Raw genomic sequence first — 25,004 nt, 5'->3', positions numbered from 1 at the left:
TGGTCATAGTAGCTGCAATAATGAAAGTCAACCCTCAAAGAGAATATGAACAGAGGGCATAGGTATAATGAGGCCTAAATAACTCATAAAAGATTAACCTTCTTTGCTGATGTTGGCTAATGTAACTGTTACCAATCAGTTACTTTAGCATAACTGGTATCAAAAAAGGCTACAAATGCACCTAGGTCTGATTCTACAAAAAAAAAAAAAGAATGAATAAATGAAAAATATTTTCAGTATCTCTAAGCTTTCTGGTACATAAATACTTTCACTGATAGTTTTCTGTCTCATGAAGAGAAAATTCTCAAAATCATACCACTCATTACTCAGCTTGATAGTGTTATCTTTTCAATATATTCTCATTAATGATACCCAAATCTTATATATATATATTATATTTCTATCTATTATACTTAATCACCGTTTCCTGCATCAGCGAGGTAGTGCAAGGAAACAGACAAAGAATGGCCCAACCACTCATAAACACACACACACACATATATATACATGTGGGGGAGTGGGGGAGGAATGGGATGTATTTAGGGAATCAGTGATGGATTGCACAAAAGATGCTTGTGGCATGAGAAGAGTGGGAGGTGGGTTGATTAGAAAGGGTAGTGAGTGGTGGGATGAAGAAGTGAGATTATTAGTGAAAGAGAAGAGAGAGGCATTTGGACAATTTTTGCAGGGAAAAAATGCAATTGAGTGGGAGATGTATAAAAGAAAGAGACAGGAGGTCAAGAGAAAGGTGCAAGAGGTGAAAAAGAGGGCAAATGAGAGTTGGGGTGAGAGAGTATCATTCAATTTTGGGGAGAATAAAAAGATGTTCTGGAAGGAGGTAAATAAAGTGCGTAAGACAAGGGAGCAAATGGGAACTTCAGTGAAGGGCGCAAATGGGGAGGTGATAACAAGTAGTGGTGATGTGAGAAGGAGATGGAGTGAGTATTTTGAGGGTTTGTTGAATGTGTTTGATGATAGAGTGGCAGATATAGGGTGTTTTGGTTGAGGTGGTGTGCAAAGTGAGAGGGTTAGGGAAAATGATTTGGTAAACAGAGAAGAGGTAGTAAAAGCTTTGCGGAAGATGAAAGGCAGCAAGTTTGGATGGTATTGCAGTGGAATATATTAAAAAAGGGGGTGACTCTATTGTTGACTGGTTGGTAAGGTTATTTAATGAATGTATGACTCATGGTGAGGTGCCTGAGGATTGGCGGAATGCATGCATAGTGCCATTGTACAAAGGCAAAGGGGATAAGAGTGAGTGCTCAAATTACAAGGTATAAGTTTGTTGAGTATTCCTGGTAAATCATATGGGAGGGTATTGATTGAAAGGGTGAAGGCATGTACAGAGCATCAGATTGGGGAAGAGCAGTGTGGTTTCAGAAGTGGTAGAGGATGTGTGGATCAGGTGTTTGCTTTGAAGAATGTATGTGAGAAATACTTAGAAAAGCAAATGGATTTGTATGTAGCATTTATGGATCTGGAGAAGGCATATGATAGAGTTGATAGAGATGCTCTGTGGAAGGTATTAAGAATATATGGTGTGGGAGGCAAGTTGTTAGAAGCAGTGAAAAGTTTTTATCGAGGATGTAAGGCATGTGTACGTGTAGGAAGAGAGGAAAGTGATTGGTTCTCAGTGAATGTAGGTTTGCGGCAGGGGTGTGTGATGTCTCCATGGTTGTTTAATTTGTTTATGGATGGGGGTGTTAGGGAGGTGAATGCAAGAGTTTTGGAAAGAGGGGCAAGTATGAAGTCTGTTGTGGATGAGAGAGCTTGGAAAGTGAGTCAGTTGTTGTTCGCTGAAGATACAGCGCTGGTGGCTGATTCATGTGAGAAACTGCAGAAGCTGGTGACTGAGTTTGGTAAAGTGTGTGAAAGAAGAAAGTTAAGAGTAAATGTGAATAAGAGCAAGGTTATTAGGTACAGTAGGGTTGAGGGTCAAGTCAATTGGGAGGTAAGTTTGAATGGAGAAAAACTGGAGGAAGTAAAGTGTTTTAGATATCTGGGAGTGGATCTGGCAGCATATGGAACCATGGAAGCGGAAGTGAATCATAGGGTGGGGGAGGGGGCGAAAATCCTGGGAGCCTTGAAGAATGTGTGGAAGTCGAGAACATTATCTCGGAAAGCAAAAGTGGGTATGTTTGAAGGAATAGTGGTTCCAACAATGTTGTATGGTTGCGAGGCGTGGGCTATGGATAGAGTTGTGCACAGGAGGGTGGATGTGCTGGAAATGAGATGTTTGAGGACAATGTGTGGTGTGAGGTGGTTTGATCGAGCAAGTAATGTAAAGGTAAAAGAGATGTGTGGAAATAAAAAGAGCGTGGTTGAGAGAGCAGAAGAGGGTGTTTTGAAATGGTTTGGGCACATGGAGAGAATGAGTGAGGAAAGATTGACCAAGAGGATATATGTGTCGGAGGTGGAGGGAATGAGGAGAAGTGGGAGACCAAATTGGAGGTGGAAAGATGGAGTGAAAAAGATTTTGAGTGATCGGGGCCTGAACATGCAGGAGGGTGAAAGGAGGGCAAGGAATAGAGTGAATTGGATCGATGTGGTATACCGGGGTTGCGTGCTGTCAGTGGATTGAATCAGGGCATGTGAAGCGTCTGGGGTAAACCATGGAAAGTTGTGTGGGGCCTGGATGTGGAAAGGGAGCTGTGGTTTCGGGCATTATTGCATGACAACTAGAGACTGAGTGTGAATGAATGGGGCCTTCGTTGTCTTTTCCTAGTGCTACCTCACACACATGAGGGGGGACGGGGATGGTATTCCATGTGTGGCGAGGTGTCGATGGGAATGAATAAAGGCACCCCCTTTTTTCATAAATTCCACCGCAATACCATCCAAACCCGCTGCCTTGACGGCTTTCATCTTCCACAAAGCTTTCACTATCTCTTCTCTGTCTACCAAATGATTTTCCGACCCTCTCACTTCGCACACCACCTCAACCAAAACAACCTATATCTGCCACTTTATCATCTAACACATTCAACAAACCTTCAAAATACTCAATCCATCTCCATATTCATACGAAAAATTCTCTGTTTTGTGTGAGGTGGTTCAATCGAGTAAGTAATGCGTGGTGATAAAAAAAAGTGTGGTTGAGAGAGCAGAAGAGGGTGTGTTGAAAAGGTTTGGACACATGGAGAGAGTGAGCGAGGAAAGATTGACAAAGAGGATATATGTGTCAGAGGTGGAGAGAACAAGGAGAAGCGGGTGACCAAATTGGAGTTGGAAGGATGGGGTGAAAAAGATTTTGAGTGATCGGGGCCTGAACATGCAGGAGGGTGAAAGGCATGCAAAGAAGAGAGTGAACTGGAATGATATGGTATACTGGGGTCGATGTGTTGTCAATGGATTGAACCAGGGCATGTGAAGCATCTGGGGTAAACCATGGAAAGTGTTGTGGGGCCTGATGTGGAAAGGGAGCTGTGGTTTCGCTGCATTATACATGACAGCTAGAGACTGAGTGTGAATGAATGTGGCCTTTGCTGTCTTTTACTAGCACTACCTCGTGCACGTGAGGAGGGAGGGGGTTGTCATATCATGTGTGGCGGGGAATGAATAAAGGCAGCAAGCATGAATTATGTACTTGTGTATATGTCTGTATATGTATATATATGTGTACGTTGAAATGTGTAGGTATGTATATGTGCGTGTGTGGACATGTATGTATATACATGTGTAAGTGGGTAGGTTGGGCCATTCTTTTGTCTGTTTCCTTGCGCTACCTCGCTAATGCGGGAGACAGCAACAAAGTATAATAGAATATGATAATGAAATAAATAATTAGGTTTAGCAGGGTAGAGGGAAAGATCAGTTGGGGTGTGAGTTGGAACTGAAAAAATATGGAGGATGTGAAGTGTTTTATATACCTGGGAGTGGATATACAGTGAATTGAACTGTATAAGTGGAAGTAAGTCATAGGGTGGGTGAGGTTGTGAAGGTTCTGGGATCAGTGAGGAATGTGTGGGAAGACAGGTTGTTATCTGTTGTTATCTGAGAGGGTGAAAATGAGTATGTTTGAGGTATAATAGTCCCATCAACACTGTGTGGATGTGAGGCAAGGGCACATACAGATGAGGATGTACAATGGGGGATGGATGTGTTGGAAATAAAATGGTTGAGGACAATATGTGGGGTAAGGTCGTCTGATCAAGTAAGTAATAAAATGGTAAGAAAGATGTGCTGAAATGGTTTGGACACATGGAATTGAGTGAGGAGTGGGTGACAACGAGGATTTATAAATGAATGAGATATCCAGAAAAGATGTTAATTGAATACTTAAAGAATATGACACATATAAAGTGCATTGTCCACTTGAGTTACTCTTCAAGATATCACTGGAGAGAGGCAAAGTGCCAAGGGAATGGAAAAATTGAACATCATACCTTTACATAAGAAAGGATACAGGGAAGAGGCTTTGAACTACAGACCAGTCTAACTAACAAGTGCAGTGTGTAAGGTTCTGGTAAAGATAATCAGAAAGCAAATAGATGACCTTTTATGGATGAAAAATTTCCTCAGAGAGACTGCTTGGTTTTAGAGAAAAGAAGGGCATGTGCAACTAACCTCTTAGAGTTCTATAAAAGAGTGAGCTCAGTCCAGAACAAAGGGAAAGCTGGATAGAGTGTCTGTATTTGGACTGCCTGAAAGAATCTGACACTACTACATGGGAAGCTCATTAAGTTGCATCAACGAAGGAATAAGGGGAAAGCTCCTACAATAGATAAAAAACTATATCAGTGACAGGAAACAAAGGATGGATGTTACAGAAGTCTTTTCTTTGGGGGATGAGGTGACCAGTGGAGTGCCACAGGGTTCAGTTCTAAGATGATCACTCTTTTTGATCTTTGTTAACGACTTGCCTAAAGGTATGGAATCTTTCCTGAATATGTTGGAAGATTGTACAAAGGTCATGAGGGAAGTGAAGAAAGAGGAGGACAGCATCAACTTATATGGGGACCTAAATAGACTCCAAAGATGGTTTGAAACATGCTTGATGAAATTCAACCTACAGTTCGAGGAATGAGGATGGGTCAAAGTAGAAGAAGGCCTCAATATGATTATTATCTTTTATGAAATAAGCCTCAGGATTCTGAGTGTGAGGAGGACTTAGGAGTCAACATTGTCCCTAACTTGTCACCAGAGTACCATAGAAGAGTTAGGGAGATACACTTCGCTGGAAAATGACAGAATAGCTTTAAAAGTATTAGATATCCTAAATAAGGGCAAAACTAGGATATGTTTCCAAAGCTAGGATATGTTTCCCATATTTGGTCACCATACCTAAAAATGTTCAAAGTGTTCAGATGGTCCAGAAGAGACAACAAAAATGGCACAACAAATAAAAAAGCTAACTTTAGGAAAAGGCTAGAGGCTTTAAATTTACTCACCTGATACAATAAGCTTTTAAAAGAGATCAATGATGTGGACAGTGGATAGCTGGTCTGAAAGCAGGCTGATGAAATTCAACCCGATTAAATATAAAGGAATGAGGATAGGTCAAAGGGGAGAATGGCATTTATATGATCATTATCTAGCAGGATATAAGATTCTTCAAGAGATGTAGGGATAGGGTAACCAAATGATATAACATGAAATTAAGTACAAAACTTGTTCAAAAAGATGAAAAGAAGTACTTGTATAGTATAAGAGTGGTGGATGAATGGATGAGTAAATGAGGCCATGGTTAATGAAGACAGCATACATAAACCTAAGTATAATACCTGAGAATATTCAAGAGATGGGGCCCATACAGTACCAATGGGTAACTACAAGCATACACAATTAGACTGTCTGAACCTAGAAAATAAGAGGACAATAAATTTAAGTGTGGTAATTTGTCCAAGTTAGTCCATGAAGCAAACCACTAAAGGCAGTTGAAGTTACACCTACTTATCACACACAGTAAAGTTGTTTCATTTTACCATTCTTCTCAATTTGATACTAGCTAAAAATGGATTTTGATAAGGGAGAGTATCAAGACTAGGCAAATGTGACAAGATCCACATGTAACACATAGAACAAAAGTTTGATGTTGGTTGAAATAATAAAAAAACAGGATCAGAGATTAACACAATCAGAGATGGAAGTAAATGAAACTTAAAATCCAATTTAAAGATAATGAGAGGTGTAATGAAATGAAAGGAGAACTTTTTTTTTTTTTTTTTTTTGCTTTGTCGCTGTTTCCAGGAAGTGATTTATTACCTTTTCTGAAAGTGGGTGTTACACTACCAAGCTTCCATTCCACTGGAACATACCCTGTAGCAAGTGACTTATTGAACAGAGAAGTCAAGGGTTTAAGTATCTCATTTTTCATCTCCTTCATTGTTTTTGTATGAAACTTATCTAAGCCTGGTGTTTTTTTTTTTTATTTTCATTCATTTAGTTCCTCAATTTCAACTCTTATGTCCATATGTCATAAAATGTTACCCTCTCTTAGCATTGGAACTAGATCTAGGACATGAGCTGTATCTTGTTTTAAATACACACAAAAAATAATTTAAAATCTTTGCCATGTTTTTGTTGTTGAGAACTAGATTTCCATTTTCAGTTACTAATGGACCAATTGACTAGGAAATGACTCTTGCATCTAACATATCCATAAAAATCCTTTGGGTTTCTTATGCTATTTTCAGCAATAGTTGCTTCATACTGATACTGAGTTTGACATAGTACAAGTCTCTAGTTTCTCAACAGAGACTTATATAATTTTTTCTATAATGTTCTCATTAGTATTTTTGTGTTTCTAATAAGCTGCATTCTTAGACAACAAACATTTCTTTATATAAATGTTCCATCATATTGGCATCACATTGAAAAATATCAACTACAGCACTAAACACTAACACAAATGCTCCCTCCACTGCTTTGAGTTTTACTAAAGCTCTCCTAACCTACATCCATATCGCTTTCATTTATAATACCATCCCAAGTTTGCCTGTCAAGAGCAATGTAAAGATTTTTAAAATATGAGAGTCTAAAACTGGTATTTGTTTGTGACTCTCATGCTGGCTAGCATTAGAGGCAATGATGAAAACAAACTCACAAGTAATTTGCCAATGATCATCATACCAAAATGTTCCTGACTTCAACATTGTCAAAGAGGTCCTCATTTGTAGCTAGAACTAAATCTAATATATTCTCAATGAGTAAGTTTATCAACTAACTGTATTAGGACACCATTAAGCAGATATAAATATATCCCAAGCCCTGAGCTACTGGAAAGGGATTATCCCCATTTAGATTATACTGAAATATATTATAGTGCTATGACTGAATTATCTCAACTACTTACTTTTGCTACCTGATCTTAAAAAATATCTTCCAGAAAATATGAAAAACTTTCAAATATATGGATAAGGAAATATTTAGCGAGCTGTTCATACCCTTAGGAAGGCTAAACCAGAATTTGCTTCTGAAATTTGGTCACCACACCGAAAGAAGCAAATGTAGCTAACAGAGAAGGTCCAAAGGCAACAAAGATAGTGCCAGAATTATGAGGGCTAATTCATGGAGAAAGGCTAAAAGCTTTAAATTTGCCTACCCTGGAAGAAAGAAGGGTGAGGGGTGACCTGATCACAGCCTTTATGTTTTCAAAACAGCTCAACGAAGTGGACAGTGAACAGTTCTTTGACGAATGAAGAGACAGACCAACCACAGGACATTACATGAAATTAAGCAAGACACTTTAATAAAAAAAGATGTGAAGAAGTACTTCTGTTGTAAAAAAAAAAAAAAAAAACAGTGGAGAATGGAAAAATATGACTGATGAATTGGTTAATGAAAACAGTACACATAAATTTATGAATCTGTATCTGGAAAGCATTAAAGCAGTGCATGAGCCAAGTAAATCTGGTATGGACTCAAATACAGGAAAGTACCAAGACCAGTCAGTCATAACCAGAACTGCAAAGAAGAAACCAGATGAGATGAAAACAAAAAAAAAAAAGAATATTTCTGGATGTTATGGAAATTTGTTAAGGAGCATGACTAGAGGGATAACAAGACTGGAGCAGGAGTTGAAGAAACTGAGGAATCATTTCCATGAAGAGGAACTTAGAGATCTAAGGTATACAGTCTTTGAGTATGAAAACAAATTTACTTCAGTGAAGGGGATTCAGGAGTTATAAAATCAACCAAAAGAAGGTGAGGTCGCTAAAAAGCAAATAAGGAATGAGGAGTCTTTTCTGGATGTACAGAGGCAGTTCAGTTAAAGGAAAGGGCTAAAATGCATACTGAGGCTGTTGACAAAAATGCACTTAAAGGAGAAGGAGCAATATAAGCAGCCACTCAGTTTGAGGAAAGCATTAAAGCATAAACAGCTTGTACTAACAGGGAAGCATAGAAGGAGCAATATCAGCAACAGTTCAGTTCAAGAAAAGGCCTAAAACACACCGAATATGTCAGAGAGAGGTTTAAAAGCAGCAATTTTGGCAGCTAATCAACTGACGCAGAGCATGAAGACTGATGGAGAGGGACATAGACCCGGGGTTTCCAAACAGAGATAAACAGGAAAAGTGAAGAAATTGAAAGAATAATACGCACAGTTACAGATGAAGCAATCAAGTTAGTTTATGGGCTAACTGATGGAAGGTTCGAAAAGTACAGACCATAAAGGATCAGTGATTGCTAGCTAAGAGAAAATTTTGGAGAAAGTCACCAGAGGGTGGCAATTCAACATGAAAGGATCTTGCTGAAAAGTTGATGGCACCAAAATGATAAATATAGCAGGAGGTTGACAGATGTAAATCACTGGTTACTTTTGGTTTGGAAGATCATATACCAGTTAAGGTAGAAAGGAGAAAGAAGGAATAAATGCTTATCAAAAGATTATTGAAGGATATGTAAGCGTTAGATGCAATGTCAGTGATAAAAGAAAGGAGAAGAATCAGTAGTTACAATAGAAACAAAGAAGGATAATTAGTTAGGGTTATGTTATACCTGGAGTCATCTAACCAGGAGATACTTAAGCAAGCTAAGAAACTTTAAGGCAGGGTGGAGTGTAGTACCACATTCATTGAATGAGATAAATCAAAGGAAGAGAGGAAGAAAACTAAAGAATACAAGCAGAGGACAAAAAGCCAGAGATGCCAAACAAGGCAGGAGTTCAGAGCAGCCCCACCAGCACTGCATAAAGGGCAGGAGTGTTAGGATATAGCTGATGAATCAATGGTACAGAGCTAGAATTCCAGAATTACATAAGAGAAAGTGCGGAAGTCTGTGCTCTTTGCTTTTCAATCTACCTTTATCACATTAAAAAAAATGGCACTGAATTATGTATTGCCCTTAGGTTTCTTAGCTTTCCTAGATACCTGTCAGGTAGATGACTCCAAATCAAATGTAATTATAACTGGTTGTCCCGTTACCTCTGATCATAACCACCAATTCTTCTCCTTTCATTACCAATCATCATGTGTATGATCCTCCAAACTAAAATAATTCAGTGATTTACATTAATCAAAATCCTACTAAGAACATAGTTCAGTCAGCTTAATAAAAAGAATTTCTTGTAAGAGTACCTAGGCAATGCTACAAAGAGATTCATTTTACATCAGGGTTTTTCCATAAACAAAAAGGGAAGTATTTAGAGATGTGAATTACAAGCCAAAGTTTAATCAGATAAACAGTATTTTCATAAGCGAGTCTACAATAAAAGTGAAAAAAGAGATAAATAATAATGATATTTGCTCTGAAAAGCCTCTCATATGACCTGCCCAGCATCTGCAGAGCCTTGGAGTGATCTTTCATTAGTTAATTGCATTAAGTAACCATGCCATATATCCCATCATGTACAGGACATAGAAGCCTATCTAAATGAACCTGGTATGATGAAATCTATCAAAAAATAATGTTTCTTCATAAACTGCCCAGGGTAAGCAAATAGCATGAGAAAAAGAAAGTGAGACAGGGAAGGAGAAGTAAGGAAAACAAAGAAATAGGAAGAAGAAAACAGAACAAGGTAAAAATAGCAAGATATGCAGAGAAATAATAAGTAAAGATAATCACACTGAAAAGAAAGAATAGATATTTACAGAAAGAATGAGTGCTTTGAACAAGAGATTGCAACTGTCAGAAGAAATTGTAAAGTTTTATTGTAAAAAGGAGAGGCCACAGAAGAAAACTGATATACAAAAAGAAAAGAATTAGACAGCAAGTGGATGACTTTATGCAGAAATGAAATTTCCCAAATGAGAGACATCATGGTTTTAGGGAAAGGAGGTCATGTGTAACCAGCCTCTTAGAGTTTTATGAGAGAGTGAGCTCAATTCTGAACAAATTGGAAGGCTGAATGGACTGTCTGTATCTCAACTGCCAGAAGACATTTTAACACTGTACCACATGGGAGGCTGATTAGAAAGCTGGATTAACAAGCAGAAGGTAACAAAGGACGCATGTCAGAGGAGCCTTTTCTAACAGGTTGAGGTGTACACCAGAATGCCACAGGGTGGCATTACTTTTCTTAATTTATAAACATAACTTGCCTGAAGGTATGGAGTCCTACCCAAGTATGATAGCATATGATGCAAAGGTCATGAAGGAAATGAAAAGCAAAGAGGATGGCATCACCTTACATGGGGACCTAAACAGATTCCACAGTTGGTCTGAAACATGGTTGATGACATTAAATCTGAGCAAATGTAAAGTAATGAGGATGGGACAAAGAGAAAAGACAGCCTCAGTATGATTATTACCTAGCAGGAAATAAACTTCATAATTCTGTGTGTGAGAAGGGCTTAGGAATAGAGATCATCTCAAACCAGGTCACCAGAGTTCCGTGTTAAGGAGAACTATTATGGAGACAAACTGTCTCCTGGCAAATATCAGAATAGCTTTAAAGTATAATGACAAGGAAATATCTAGCAGGCTATTCATATCCTAAATAAGGTCAAAACTAGAATATGCTTCACAGGGTTTGGTCATCATACTTGAAGTACAAAGACCTCATAGGGAAGGTCCAAAGGAGAACAACAAAGATGCTACCAGAATTAAGAGAGCTAAGCTAAGCTAACACTCTTTCCTTCACATTTCATCATCTTTATTTTCTATCTATATTCCAGTTGTATGTAAGACTGGTCATAAGCTGCAGAGGTCATAAGAAATTATTCATCTATAATACTTAGTTGATTTCCTGTGTCAGCGAGGTAGTGCAAGGAAACAGATGAAGAATGGCCCAACCAACCACATACACATATCTATACATAGATGCCCACACACACACACATATACATACATATACATTTCAACATATGCATACATATACATACAGGGACATATACATATAAACACATGTACATATTCATACTTGCTGCCTTCATCCATTCCTGTCCCACCCCACCACACATGAAATAACCCCCCCCATCAGGAGGTAGCGCCAGGAAAAGACAAAAAAAAAAAAAGGCCACATTTGTTCACACTCAGTCTCTAGCTGTCATGTGTAATGTATCAAAACTACAGCTCCCTTTCCACATCCAGGCCCCACAGATCTTTCTATGGTTTACCCTAGATGCTTCACATGCCCTGGTTCAATCCACCGACAGCACATCTACCCCGGTATATCACATCATTCCACTTCACTCTATTTCTTGCATGCCTTTCACCCTTACTCATTCAAAGCACCTCACACTACATATTGTCCTCAAACATTTCATTTCCAACACATCCACCCTCCTCCGTACAACCCTATCTATAGCCCATGCCTCACAACTACAAAACATTGTTGGAACTACTATTCCTTCAAACATACCCATTTTTGCTCTTCAAGATAACATTCTCTCCTTCCACACATTCTTCATTTCTCCCAGAACTTTCGACCCCTCCCCCACCCTGTGACTCACTTCTGCTTCCATGGTTCCATCAGCTGCTAAATCCACTCCCAGATATCTGAAACACTTCACTTCCTCCAATTTTTCTCCATTCAAAATTACATCCCACCTAATTTGTCCCTCAACCCTGCTGAACCTAACAATCTTGCTCTTATTCACATATACTCTCAACTTTTCCCTTTCACACACTTTTCCAAACTCCGTCACCAACTTCTGCAGTTTCTCATTTAAATCAGCCACCAGTGCTGTATCATCAGTGAACAACAACTGACTCACTTCCCAGGCCCTCTCATCCCCAACAGGCTGCATAATCCCCCCTTTCTCCAAAACATAAGCTCTTACCTTCCTAACCACCCCATCTATAAACAAATCAAACATCCATGGGGACATCACACAACCCTGCTGCAGCCCGACATTCACTGGGAACCAATCACTTTCCTCTCTTCCTACTCATACTCATGCTTTACATCCTTGACAAAAACTTTTCACTGTTTCTAGCAACTTATATCCTACACAATATACTCTTAAGACAAGGCATCGCTATCAACCCTATCATATACCTTCTCCAGATTCATAAATGCTATGTACAAATCCATGTTTTTCTAAGTATTTCTCACGCACATTCTTCAAAGCAAACGCCTGATTCACACATCCTCTACCACTTCTGAAACCACACTGCTCTTCCCCAATCTGATGCTTTGTACATGCCTAGACCCTCGCAATCAATACCCTCCCATACAATTTCCCAGGAATACTCAACAAAATCATGCCTCTGTAGTTTGAACACTCATCTTTATCCCCTTTGCCTTTGTACAGAGGTAGTATGCGTGCACTCCACCAATCCCTATGCACTTCACCATGATCCGTACATACAATGAATATCCTTACCAACCAATCAACAGCACACTCACCCCTTTTCTTAATAAATTCTACTGCAATACCATCCAAACCTGCCATCTTGCTGGATTTCATCTTCCTCAAAGCTTTCACTACCTCTTCTCTCTTAACAAAACCATTTTCCCTGACCCTCTCACACCACCCCAACCAAAACACCTTACATATACCACTCTCTCATCAAACACATTCAACAAATCTTCAAAATACTCGCTCAATCTCTTCACTTCATCACTACCTGTTCTTACTTCCCCCCTTGCCCCCTTCACCATTGTTCCCATTTGTTCTCTTGTCTTAAGCACTTTATTTACCTCCTTCCAAAACATCTTTTATTCTCCCTAAAGTTTAATGATATTCTCTCACCCCAACTCTCATTTGCCCTCTTTTTCAACCCTTACACCTTCCTCTAGACCTCTTGCCGCTTTCTTTTATACATCTCCCAGTCATTTGGACTCCTTCCTTGTAAGTATTGTCCAAATGCATCTCTTTTCTCTTTCACTTACAACTTTACTTCTTCAGCCCACCACTGACTACCCTTTCTAATCTGCCCACCTCCCACCTTTCTCATGTCACAAGCATCTTTTGCACATGCCATCACTTCTTCCCTTAATACATCCCATTCCTCACCCACTCCCCTCATGTCATTTGCTCTTACATTTTCCCATTCTACACTCAATCTCTCCTGGTACTTCCTCACACAAGTCTCCTTTCCAAGCTCACTTATTCTCACCACTCTCTTTTCCCCAAAATTTTCTCTTCTTTTTTGAAAACCTCTACAAATCTTCACCTTTGCCTCCACAAGATAGTGATCAGACATCCCTCCAACTGCCCCTCTCAGCACATTAACATCCTAAAGTCTCTCTTTTACATGCCTATCAATTAACATGTAATCTAATAATGTCCTTTGGCCATCTTTCTTACTCACATATGTATACTTATGTATACTTCTCTTTTTAAACCAGGTATTCCCAATCACCAATCTTTTTTCAGCACACAAACCCACAAGCTCTTCACCATTTCCCTTCACAACACAGAATACCCCATGTACACTAATAATACTCTCAACTGCCACATAACACCTTCACATTGAAATCATCCATCACTAATACCTGGTCCTGTGCACCAAAGTTGCTGACACACTCACTCAGCTACTCCCAAAACACTTGCCTCTCATCTTTCTTCTCATGACCAGGTGCATAAGCACAGTAATCACCCAACTCTCTCCATCCACTTTCAGTTTTGCACACATCAATCTAGAATTCATTTTCTTACACTCTATCACACAATTAATGTTACTCCTTCCTTAGCTCATGTCCTCTCACCAACTTCCACACATTTTTCAAGGCTCCCAAAATTTTCGCCCCCTCCCCCACCCTATGATCCACTTCCGCTTCCATGGTTCCATCCGCTGACAGATCCACTCCCAGATATCTAAAACACTTCACTTCCTCCAGTTTTTCTCCATTCAAACTCACCTCCCAATTGACTTGACCCTCAACCCTACTGTACCTAATAACCTTGCTCTTATTCACATTTACTCTTAACTTTCTTCTTCCACACACTTTACCAAACTCCGTCACCAGCTTCTGCAGTTTCTCACATGAATCAGCCACCAGCGCTGTATCATCAGCGAACAACAACTGACTCACTTCCCAAGCTCTCTCATCCCCAACAGACTTCATACTTGCCCCTCTTTCCAAGACTCTTGCATTTACCTCCCTAACAACCCCATCCATAAACAAATTAAACAACCATGGAGACATCACACACCCCTGCCGCAAACCTACATTCACTGAGAACCAATCACTTTCCTCTCTTGCTACACGTACACATGCCTTACATCCTCGATAAAAACTTTTCACTGCTTCTAACAACTTGCCTCCCACACCATATATTCTTAATACCTTCCACAGAGCATCTCTATCAACTCTATCATATGCCTTCTCCAGATCCATAAATGCTACATACAAATCCATTTGCTTTTCTAAGTATTTCTCGCATACATTCTTCAAAGCAAACATATATATATATATATATATATATATATATATACATACCTGGTTTAAAAAGAGAGATATACATAAGTATACATATGTGAGTAAGAGAGATGGTCAGAGGGCATTATTACATTGTGTTACCTGATAGACATATAAAAGAGAGACTTTTGGATGATAATGTGGTGAGAGAGGCAGCTGGTGGGATGTCTGATCGCTATCTTGTGGGGGCGAAGTTGAAGATTTGTAGAAGTTTTCAAAAAAGAAGAGAAAATGTTGGGGAGAAGATAGTGGTGAGAGTAAGTGAGCTTGGAAAGGAGACTTGTGTGAGGAAGTACCAGGAGAGACTGGGTGTAGAATGGCAAAATGTGAGAGCAAATGACATGAGGGGAGTGGGTTAGGAATGGGATGTATTTAGGGAAGCAGTGATGGCATGTGCAAAAGGTACACGTGGCATGAGAAAGTTGGGAGGTGGGCAGATTAGAAAGGGTAGTGAGTGGTGGGATGAAGAATTAAAGTTGTTAGCAAAAGAGAAAAGAGGCATTTGGACAATATTTACAAGGAAGGAGTGCAAATGACTGGGAGATGTATAAAAGAAAGTGGCAAGAGGTCAAGGGGAAGGTGCGAGGGTTGAAAAAGAGGACAAAGGAGAGCTGGGGGAAAGAGTATCATTATAATTTAGGGGGAATAAAAAGATATTTTTTGTGTGATCGGGGCCTGAACGTGCAGGAGGGTGAGGGGAGGGCGGGGAGTGGAGTGAGTTGGAGCGATGTGGTGTGCCGGGGTTGACGTGCTGTCAGTGGATTGAATCGGGGCATGTGAGGCGTCTGGGGTAAACCATGGAAGGCTGTGTAGGTATGTATATTTGCGTGTGTGGACGTATGTATATACATGTGTATGGGGGGGTTGGGCCATTTCTTTCGTCTGTTTCCTTGCGCTACCTCGCAAACGCGGGAGACAGCGACAAAGTATAAAAAAAAAAAAAAAAAAGATATTTTGGAAGGAGGTAAATAAAATGCATAAGACAAGAGAACAAATGGAAACATTGGCGAAGGGATCAAGGGGGGATTTGATAATAGATAGTGAAGAAGTAAGAAGGAGATGGAGGGAGTATTTTGAAGGTTTGTTGAATGTTTGATGATAAAGTGGCAGATGTAGGGTGTTTTGGTTGAGGTGGTGTGTGAAGTGAAAGGGTAAGGGAAAATGGTTTGGTTAAGAGAGAAGAGGTGGTGAAAGGTTTGCGGAAGATGAAATCTGGCAAGGCAGCGCGTTTGGATGGTATTGCAGATAAATTTATTAAGAAAGGGGGTGACTGTGTTGTGATTGGTTGGTGAAGATATTCAGTGTATGGTGAGGTGCCTGAGGAATGGCAGAATGCATGCATTGTGCCATTGTACAAAGGCAAAGGGGATATAGGTGAGTGTTCAAACTATAGATGCATAAGTTTGTTGAGTATTCCTGGGAAATTGTATGGGACAGTATTGACTGAGGAGGTGAACGCATGTACAGAGCATCAGATTGGGGAAGAGCAGTGTGGTTTCAGAAGTGCTAGAGGATGCGTGGCTCAGGTGTTTGCTTTGAAGAATGTTTGAGAAAAATACTTAGAAAAGCAGATGGATTTGTAAGTAGCATTTATGGATCTGGAGAAGGCATATGATAGGGTTGATAGAGATACTTTGTGGAAGGTCTTAACAGTATATGGTGTGGGAGGTAAGCTGCTAGAAGCAGTGAAAAGTTCTTACCAAGAATGTAAGGCATGTGTACAAGTAGGAAGAGAAGAGAGTGACTGGTTCCCAGTAAAGGTCGGTCTGCATTGGTTAACTTGTTTATGGATGAGGTGATTAGGGGGGGTAAATGAAAGAGTTTTGCAGTCTGCTGGGGATGAGAGGGCCAGGAAAGTGAGTCAGTTGTTGTTCGCTGATAATACAGCACTGTAGCTGATTTGTGAGAGAAACTGCAGAAGTTGGTGACTGAATTTGGAAAAGTGTGTGAAAGGGGAAAGTTGAGAGTAAATGAGAATAAGAGCAAGGTTATTAGGTTCAGTAGGGTTGAGGGAAAAGTCAACTGAAATGCACGTCTGAATGGAGAAAAATTGGAGAAAGTGAAGTGTTTTAGATATCTGGGAGTGGACTTAGCAGCAAGTGGAACCATGGGAGCAGAAGTGAGTCACAGGGTGGGGGAGGAGTCGAAGGTTCTGGAAGAAATGAAGAATGTGTGGAAAGAGAGAATATTACCTTGAGGAGCAAAAATGGGTATGTTTGAAGGAATAATAGTTCCAACAATATTACAAGGTTGCAAGGCATGAACTACAGATAGGGTTGTGTGGAGGAGGGTAGATATGCTGGAAATGAAATGCTTGAGGACAATGTGTGGTGAGAGGTGGTTTGATCGAGTAAGTAATGAAAGGGTAAGAAAGACGTGTGGAAATAAAAAGAGTGTGGTTGAGAGAGTAGAAGAGGGTGGGTTGAAATGGTTTCGACATATGAAGAGAATGAATAAGGAAAGGTTGATGAAGTGGATATATGTGTCAAAGATGGAGGGAACAAGGAAAAGTGGGAGACCAAATTGGAGATGGAAGGATTTAGTGAAAAAGATTTTGAGCAAGTGTGGCCTGAACATACAGGAGGGTGAGAGGTGTGCAAGGAATAGATTAAACTGGAACGATGTGGTACACTGGGGTCGATGTGCTATCAATGGACTGAACCAGGGCATGTAAAACAGTTAGTGCCCACCTGCTTCCATGGGGGTTAGTGAAGTCCCACCTCACCACTACCTAAGTGCTTTTGAGGACTTCAACACTTGTATCTCCCCCACTCTATCTGAGGATGTAATGAACAAAAGGACTCACAATTCTTATTTTCTATTTCCAACGATGATTGTGCATATCATATATATATATATATATATATATATATATATATATGGAACCATGGAAGTGGAAGTGGATCATAGGGTGGGGGAGGGGGCGAAAATTCTGGGGGCCTTGAAGAATGTGTGGAAGTCGAGAACATTATCTCGGAAAGCAAAAATGGGTATGTTTGAAGGAATAGTGGTTCCAACAATGTTGTATGGTTGCGAGGCGTGGGCTATGAATAGAGTTGTGCGCAGGAGGATGGATGTGCTGGAAATGAGATGTTTGAGGACAATGTGTGGTGTGAGGTGGTTTGATCGAGTGAGTAACGTAAGGGTAAGAGAGATGTGTGGAAATAAAAAGAGCGTGGTTGAGAGAGCAGAAGAGGGTGTTTTGAAGTGGTTTGGGCACATGGAGAGAATGAGTGAGGAAAGATTGACCAAGAGGATATATGTGTCGGAGGTGGAGGGAACGAGGAGAAGAGGGAGACCAAATTGGAGGTGGAAAGATGGAGTGAAAAAGATTTTGTGTGATCGGGGCCTGAACATGCAGGAGGGTGAAAGGAGGGCAAGGAATAGAGTGAATTGGAGCGATGTTGTATACCGGGGTTGACGTGCTGTCAGTGGATTGAATCAAGGCAAGTGAAGCGTCTGGGGTAAACCATGGAAAGCTGTGTAGGTATGTATATTTGCGTGTGTGGACGTATGTATATACATGTGTATGGGGGGGGGTTGGGCCATTTCTTTCGTCTGTTTCCTTGCGCTACCTCGCAAACGCGGGAGACAGCGACAAAGTATAATAAAAAATAAATAATATATATATATATATATATATATATATATATATATATATATATATATATATATATATATATATATATATCTGGAGAAGGCATATGATAGAGTTGATAGAGATGCTCTGCGGAAGGTATTAAGAATATATGGTGTGGGAGGCAAGTTGTTATAAGCAGTGAAAAGTTTTTATCGAGGATGTAATGCATGTGTACGTGTAGGAAGAGAGGAGAGTGATTGGTTCTCAGTGAATGTAGGTTTGCGGCAGGGGTGTGTGATGTCTCCATGGTTGTTTAATTTGTTTATGGATGGGGTTGTTAGGGAGGTGAATGCAAGAGTTTTGGAAAGAGGGGCAAGTATGAAGTCTGTTGTGGATGAAAGAGCTTGGGAAGTGAGTCAGTTGTTGTTCGCTGATGATACAGCGCTGGTGGCTGATTAATGTGAGAAACTGCAGAAGCTGGTGACTGAGTTTGGTAAAGTGTGTGAAAGAAGAAAGTTAAGAGTAAATGTGAATAAGAGCAAGGTTATTAGGTACAGTAGAGTTGAGGGTCAAGTCAATTGGGAGGTAAGTTTGAATGGAGAAAAACTGGAGGAAGTAAAGTGTTTTAGATATCTGGGAGTGGATCTGGCAACGGATGGAACCATGGAAGCGGAAGTGGATCATAGGGTGGGGGAGGGGGCGAAAATTCTGGGAGCCTTGAAGAATGTGTGGAAGTCGAGAACATTATCTCGGAAAGCAAAAATGGGTATGTTTGAAGGAATAGTGGTTCCAACAATGTTGTGTGGTTGCAAGGCGTGGGCTATGGATAGAGTTGTGTGCAGGAGGGTGGATGTGCTGGAAATGAGATGTTTGAGGACAATGTGTGGTGTGAGGTGGTTTGATCGAGTAAGTAACGTAAGGGTAAGAGAGATGTGTGGAAATAAAAAGAACGTGGTTGAGAGAGCAGAAGAGGGTGTTCTGAAATGGTTTGGGCACATGGAGAGAATGAGTGAGGAAAGATTGACCAAGAGGATATATGTGACGGAGGTGGAGGGAACGAGGAGAAGTGGGAGACCAAATTGGAGGTGGAAAGATGGAGTGAAAAAGATTTTGTGTGATCAGGGCCTGAACATGCAGGAGGGTGAAAGGAGGGCAAGGAATAGAGTGAATTGGATCGATGTGGTATACCGGGGTTGACGTGCTGTCAGTGGATTGAATCAGGGCATGTGAAGAGTCTGGGGTAAACCATGGAAAGCTGTGTAGGTATGTATATTTGCGTGTGTGGACGTATGTATATACATGTGTATGGGGGTGGGTTGGGCCATTTCTTTCGTCTGTTTCCTTGCGCTACCTCGCAAACGCGGGAGACAGCGACAAAGCAAAAAAAAAAAAAAAAAGAATATATATATATATATATATATATATATATATATATATATATATATATATATATATATATATATATATATATATATATATTTTTTTTTTTTTTTTTTTTTTATACTTTGTCGCTGTCTCCCGCGTTTGCGAGGTAGCGCAAGGAAACAGACGAAAGAAATGGCCCAACCCCCCCCCCAAACACATGCACATACACACGTCCACACACGCAAATATACATACCTACACAGCTTTCCATGGTTTACCCCGGACGCTTCACATGCCCTGGTTCAATCCACTGACAGCACGTCAACCCCTGTATACCACATCACTCCAATTCGCTCTATTTCTTGCCCTCCTTTCACCCTCCTGCATGTTCAGGCCCCGATCACACAAAATCCTTTTCACTCCATCTTTCCACCTCCAATTTGGTCTCCCTCTTTTCCTCGTTCCCTCCACCTCCGACACATATATCCTCTTGGTCAATCTTTCCTCACTCATTCTCTCCATGTGCCCAAACCATTTCAAAACACCCTCTTCTGCTCTCTCAACCACGCTCTTTTTATTTCCACACATCTCTCTTACCCTTACGTTACTTACTCGATCAAACCACCTCACACCACACATTGTCCTCAAGCATCTCATTTCCAGCACATCCAACCTCCTGCGCACAACTCTATCCATAGCCCACGCCTCGCAACCATACAACATTGTTGGAACCACTATTCCTTCAAACATACCCATTTTTGCTTTCCGGGATAATGTTCTCGACTTCCACACATTTTTCAAGGCTCCCAAAATTTTCGCCCCCTCCCCCACCCTATGATCCACTTCCACTTCCATGGTTCCATCCGCTGCCAGATCCACTCCCAGATATCTAAAACACTTCACTTCCTCCAGTTTTTCTCCATTCAAACTCACCTCCCAATTGACTTGACCCTCAACCCTACTGTACCTAATAACCTTGCTCTTATTCACATTTACTCTTAACTTTCTTCTTCCACACACTTTACCAAACTCCGTCACCAGCTTCTGCAGTTTCGCACATGAATCCGCCACCAGCGCTGTATCATCAGCGAACAACAACTGACTCACTTCCCAAGCTCTCTCATCCCCAACAGACTTCATACTTGCCCCTCTTTCCAAAACTCTTGCATTTACCTCCCTAACAACCCCATCCATAAACAAATTAAACAACCATGGAGACATCACACACCCCTGCCGCAAACCTACATTCACTGAGAACCAATCACTTTCCTCTCTTCCTACACGTACACATGCCTTACATCCTCGATAAAAACTTTTCACTGCTTCTAACAACTTGCCTCCCACACCATATATTCTTAATACCTTCCACAGAGCATCTCTATCAACTCTATCATATGCCTTCTCCAGATCCATAAATGCTACATACAAATCCATTTGCTTTTCTAAGTATTTCTCACATACATTCTTCAAAGCAAACACCTGATCCACACATCCTCTACCACTTCTGAAACCACACTGCTCTTCCCCAATCTGATGCTCTGTACATGCCTTCACCCTCTCAATCAGTACCCTCCCATATAATTTACCAGGAATACTCAACAAACTTATACCTCTGTAATTTGAGCACTCACTCTTATCCCCTTTGCCTTTGTACAATGGCACTATGCACGCATTCCGCCAATCCTCAGGCACCTCACCATGAGTCATACATACATTAAATAACCTTACCAACCAGTCAACAATACAGTCACCCCCTTTTTTAATAAATTCCACTGCAATACCATCCAAACCTGCTGCCTTGCCGGCTTTCATCTTCCACAAAGCTTTTACTACCTCTTCTCTGTTTACCAAATCATTTTCCCTAACCCTCTCACTTTGCACACCACCTCGACCCAAACACCCTATATCTGCCACTCTGTCATCAGACACATTCAACAAACCTTCAAAATACTCATTCCATCTCCTTCTCACATCACCACTACTTGTTATCACCTCCCCATTTACGCCCTTCACTGAAGTTCCCATTTGCTCCCTTGTCTTACGCACCCTATTTACCTCCTTCCAGAACATCTTTTTATTCTCCCTAAAATTTACTGATAGTCTCTCACCCCAACTCTCATTTGCCCTTTTTTTCACCTCTTGCACCTTTCTCTTGACCTCCTGTCTCTTTCTTTTATACTTCTCCCACTCAATTGCATTTTTTCCCTGCAAAAATCGTCCAAATGCCTCTCTCTTCTCTTTCACTAATACTCTTACTTCTTCATCCCACCACTCACTACCCTTTCTAAACAGCCCACCTCCCACTCTTCTCATGCCACAAGCATCTTTTGCGCAATCCATCACTGATTTCCTAAATACATCCCATTCCTCCCCCACTCCCCTTACTTCCATTGTTCTCACCTTTTTCCATTCTGTACACAGTCTCTCCAGATACTTCTTCACACAGGTCTCCTTCCCAAGCTCACTTACTCTCACCACCTTCTTCACCCCAACATTCACTCTTCTTTTCTGAAAACCCATACTAATCTTCACCTTAGCCTCCACAAGATAATGATCAGACATCCCTCCAGTTGCACCTCTCAGCACATTGACATCCAAAAGTCTCTCTTTCGCACGCCTGTCAATTAACACGTAATCCAATAACGCTCTCTGGCCATCTCTCCTACTTACATAAGTATACTTATGTATATCTCGCTTTTTAAACCAGGTATTCCCAATCATCAGTCCTTTTTCAGCACATAAATCTACAAGCTCTTCACCATTTCCATTTACAACACTGAACACCCCATGCATACCAATTATTCCCTCAACTGCCACATTACTCACCTTTGCATTCAAATCACCCATCACTATAACCCGATCTCGTGCATCAAAACCGCTAACACACTCATTTAGCTGCTCCCAAAACACTTGCCTCTCATGATCTTTCTTCTCATGCCCAGGTGCATATGCACCAATAATCACCCACCTCTCTCCATCAACTTTCAATTTTACCCATATTAATCGAGAATTTACTTTTTTACATTCTATCACATACTCCCACAACTCCTGTTTCAGGAGTATTGCTACTCCTTCCCTTGCTCTTGTCCTCTCACTAACCCCTGACTTCACTCCCCAGACATTTCCAAACCACTCTTCCCCTTTACCCTTGAGCTTCGTTTCACTCAGAGCCAAAACATCCAGGTTCCTTTCCTCAAACATACTACCTATCTCTCCTTTTTTCACATCTTGGTTACATCCACACATATTTAGGCACCCCACTCTGAGCCTTCGAGGAGGATGAGCACTCCCCGCGTGACTCCTTCTTCTGTTTCCCATTTTAGAAAGTTAATACAAGGAGGGGAGGATTTCCGGCCCCCCGCTCCCGTCCCCTCCAGTCGCCTTCCACGACATATGTATATATGTTCTGAAATGATTTGGGCACATGGAGAGAATGAGTGAGGAAAGATTGACCAAGAGGATATATGTGTCGGAGGTGGAGGGAACAAGGAGAAGTGGGAGACCAAATTGGAGGTGGAAAGATGGAGTGAAAAAGATTTTGAGTGACGGGGCCTGAACATGCAGGAGGGTGAAAGGCAGGCAAGGAATAGAGTGAATTGGATCGATGTGGTATACTGGGGTTGACGTGCTGTCAGTGGATTGAATCAGGGCATGTGAAGCATCTGGGGTAAACTATGGAAAGTTGTGTGGGGCCTGGATGTGGAAAGGGAGCTGTGGTTTTGGGCATTATTGCATGACAGCTAGAGACTGAGTGTGAACGAATGGGGCCTTTGTTGTCTTTTCCTAGCGCTACCTCGCACACATGAGAGGGGAGGGGGATGGTATTCCATGTGTGGCGAGGTGGCGATGGGAAAGAATAAAGGCAGACAGTGTGACTTGTGTGCATGGGTATATATGTATGTGTCTGAGTGTGTATATATATGTGTATATTGATATGTATAGGTATGTATATTTGCATGTGTGGATGTGTATGTATATACATGTGTATGGGGGTGGGTTGGGCCATTTCTTTCGTCTGTTTCCTTGCGCTACCTCGCAAAGCGGGAGACAGCGACAGAGCAAAAGAAATAAAAATAAAAAGATATATATATATATATATATATATATATATATATATATATATATATATATATATATATATATATATATATATATATATATATTGTATTGTTACTGGTTGGTAAGGTTATTTAATGTATGTATGACTCATGGTGAGGTGCCTGAGGATTGGCGGAATGCGTGCATAGTGCCACTGTACAAAGGCAAAGGGGATAAGAGTGAGTGCTCAAATTACAGAGGTATAAGTTTGTTGAGTATTCCTGGTAAATTATATGGGAGGGTATTGATTGAGAGGGTGAAGGCATGTACAGAGCATCAGATTGGTGAAGAGCAGGGTGGTTTCAGAAGTGGTAGAGGATGTGTGGATCAGGTGTTTGATTTGAAGAATGTATGTGAGAAATACTTAGAAAAGCAAATGGATTTGTATGTAGCATTTATGGATCTGGAGAAGGCATATGATAGAGTTGATAGAGATGCTCTGTGGAAGGTATTAAGAATATATAGTGTGGGAGGAAAGTTGTTAGAAGCAGTGAAAAGTTTTTATCGAGGATGTAAGGCATGTGTACGTGTAGGAAGAGAGGAAAGTGATTGGTTCTCAGTGAATGTAGGTTTGTGGCAGGGGTGTGTGATGTCTCCATGGTTGTTTAATTTGTTTATGGATGGGGTTGTTAGGGAGGTAAATGCAAGAGTTTTGGAAAGAGGGGCAAGTATGAAGTCTGTTGGGGATGAGAGAGCTTGGGAAGTGAGTCAGTTGTTGTTCGCTGATGATACAGCGCTGGTGGCAGATTCATGTGAGAAACTGCAGAAGCTGGTGACTGAGTTTGGAAAAGTGTGTGGAAGAAGAAAGTTAAGAGTAAATGTGAATAAGAGCAAGGTTATTAGGTACAGTGGGGTTGAGGGTCAAGTCAATTGGGAGGTGAGTTTGAATGGAGAGGAACTGGAGGAAGTGAAGTGTTTTAGATATCTGGGAGTGGATCTGGCAGTGGATGGAACCATGGAAGCGGAAGTGGATCATAGGGTGGGGGAGGGGGCGAAAATCCTGGGGGCCTTGAAGAATGTGTGGAAGTTGAGAACATTATCTCGGAAAGCAAAAATGGGTATGTTTGAAGGAATAGTGGTTCCAACAATGTTGTATGGTTGCGAGGCGTGGGCTATGGATAGAGTTGTGCGCAGGAGGATGGATGTGCTGGAAATGAGATGTTTGAGGACAATGTGTGGTGTGAGGTGGTTTGATCGAGTGAGTAACGT

At 40.9% G+C, this 25,004-nt stretch overlaps 1 protein-coding gene across 6 annotated transcripts in view; it reads right to left on the bottom strand.

Annotated features, from left to right (window-relative positions):
- Drep2 (DNA fragmentation factor-related protein 2) overlaps positions 1 to 25,004 on the bottom strand; it is a 282,308-nt gene that overhangs the window by 3,903 nt on the left and 253,401 nt on the right. The window lies entirely within an intron of this gene.

Source organism: Panulirus ornatus, chromosome 15, assembly GCF_036320965.1.
Source record: "Panulirus ornatus isolate Po-2019 chromosome 15, ASM3632096v1, whole genome shotgun sequence".
NCBI classification, from domain to species: Eukaryota; Metazoa; Arthropoda; class Malacostraca; order Decapoda; family Palinuridae; genus Panulirus; species Panulirus ornatus.
This window is presented reverse-complemented; position numbering and strand designations above follow the sequence as displayed.